The 2503-nt window shown below is 36.1% G+C and overlaps 1 non-coding gene across 1 annotated transcript; it reads left to right on the top strand.

Annotated features, from left to right (window-relative positions):
* Nucleotides 1-579: 579 nt before the first annotated feature.
* Nucleotides 580-686, top strand: LOC111896854 (small nucleolar RNA R71). Its single transcript, XR_002852044.1, has one exon. It is a non-coding gene; the product is annotated as a small nucleolar RNA R71 (small nucleolar RNA).
* Nucleotides 687-2503: the final 1817 nt, after the last annotated feature.

Below are 2503 nucleotides of genomic sequence, written 5' to 3'. Positions count from 1 at the left end.
TGGTTTCGTTGTGTCTTTTCTCGGATGCAGCTGCAAATCTTGTGACCATATCTTCAAAGTCCAATTTCTTTTCTTGCACCGACTCCTCCTTTTGATAAAACCCTCTTGTCTTCAGCCTATATTTCTCCTCCTTTACCTTCTTGTACTCATCATATGGTAGCCACTCTTTTTTCGGTTTTTGCCAATCTTCATCATATGTATCGCCACTAGAGTAACATACTTGCACTTTTCGGTTCCCATGCTCGTCTAGATCACAGTCTTTAATAAGGTGAGGTCCACTACAATTCTCACATCCCACCTGGATGGCACGGATGGATTGATCCATCTTTGTCATTCTTCGGTCCAAACTATCTAATTTAGCCATCATTGTCGCCATATTATCGGAAACTGAGTTCACCGCCCCACGAATCAAGTCATTCCTTGAATTATGATATTCTCTAGAGTGCTTAGAGAATTATTCAATTAGCTCCTTTATGACTGCGGGGGTTTTTCTTCGTGAGTGATTCTTGGGAGTCAAGGAGCTATCTTGTTGTCACGTTTACTCCATCATAGAAAATGGAGACTTCTTGCTGAATGTTTAAGTCATTGTGGGTGCAGTTCCTCAATAAGCCTTTGTATCTCTCCCATGCCTCATAGAGTGACTCACCCGGTTGTTGCTTAAAATTATAAATGGCTTTCTTCAACTTTTCTATTTTTGAAGGAGGGCAAAATTTATCAATAAATTCTTCACGCATTTTAGCTCATGTGGTGATGGACCCTAGAGGGAGTGATTTTAGCCAATCTTTCGTGGCTCCCTTAAATGTCACCAGTAGCATACGAAGCAAAACGGTCTCGCGAGGCACATTAGGAATGTTGAAATAGTCGGGTATGTCGTTGACCTCGTCGATATGCTTGTATGTGTCTTCGTGATCTTTCCCGTAGAATGGGATCTCCTTGATTTGAGCGAGTATGTGGCCTTTTAGCTCGAAGGTAGTAGTTGTTGGAATTGCGGGTTGCATGAGTCCCGACCTGGTATCATCACACATCCTCTTCTTGTATTCGCCCATGGTGATATCAACGATGTTAGCCATGATGTTATTAGGTTCGCCTTCTAGGTCGCTTTCTTCTTCGGTTTCTGTTTCTGTTTCGTATTCAGATTCTTTTGGATTGGGATTGTGTTCAAACTTTCCATCTTACTTTCTTTGCTCTTTTGAATGCTAGACTCACCCACTTTCTTTCCTTTATTCTTTACAAAAACAGATTTAAGGTCCTTGAAAGGTGACTTCTTTGGCGGGTTAGTCTCTTCAACGGTTTTATCCTTGTTCTTCCTCAAGGCTGATTTCGGGTCTTCGAATGGTGGGACCAAAGGTGTATTTGATCCACAAGTCATATAATACCTGAAAGAAAATAGAAAACATGTGTAAAAAGAACAAAAACGAAATAGAAACGAAAATGAAAAATATGATGGACTCGTCGAGTCAGTTCGACTAGACTCGACGAGTTCACGGCTAAAACAGAAAAATAAAAACTAATTTTTTTAAGACAAACTAGAACTTAAACTAGATAACTAATTTACTAAAATGGTAACTTTGTGCAAGATAAATCTTACACAAATGATCGATAATTATAGCAATTAAGATAACTATTTAAAACCATTCCCCGGCAACGGCGCCAAAAACTTGATGTGTGTAAAATACACTAGTTTTTAATCCTACTACTTCAAACACAAATAAACACACGAAAGGCAGTGTACCTATCATTTAGGCATATAGTTCAAGCAAGCAGGGTATCGAACACAGGAAACGGTAATAGTTAAACTAACTACTAAAATTATCTAATTAAAACTAACAATAAAAAGAGGGTTTTCTCTAGTTTTGCAAGACTAGAAACTTAAACAAGCTAATAACACTTAAACAAAACAATTAACAACTAAAGCAAACAGAAGATAATTAAATTCAATAATAAAAGAGACTTTTGTTCAGGTTCGAATCACTTGTTTCTATGGTTAGTTTTATAGCAAGTGCAATGGATTATTTTGTCATTGGCTACCGATTAATGTGATTAGATTCATTTTCACTATTACTAATCCTTAGAAAACAAATTAATTTAAACAGTGGCCAATTGGTTAAAGTAATGAATTTCCTAGTATTTTGATTCGGGTCAAGTAAGACTTGTAGTTGCAGCTAATTAAATTACTAATTCAATTAACATTTTGTATGGTTGTTCATCACACAAGCTTACACATTAACTTACCTATTTTCTAATTAATCCTAGGTTCATATTCACTAATACTAGGCATATAACATTGTTTTCACATAAATCATACAAAGCAAGCAATAAACAAGATGTTCATGCAACTTAATAGACTTGATACTTAACATAAAATAGTTATTGTCAACACATAAGGATCATTTACAAGCTTAACAAAACAATTTTCACCAAATCAAATAATCCATGCCATAAATTCAATCCATATTAACAAGATAGTCTACCCTAAACAGAAGTAATGAGTTTTTAGCTCATA

This window comes from Lactuca sativa, chromosome 9 (assembly GCF_002870075.4).
Source record: "Lactuca sativa cultivar Salinas chromosome 9, Lsat_Salinas_v11, whole genome shotgun sequence".
NCBI lineage: Eukaryota > Viridiplantae > Streptophyta > Magnoliopsida > Asterales > Asteraceae > Lactuca > Lactuca sativa.
Note: the sequence above shows the minus strand (reverse complement) of the source record. Positions and strands in the feature narration are given on the sequence as shown.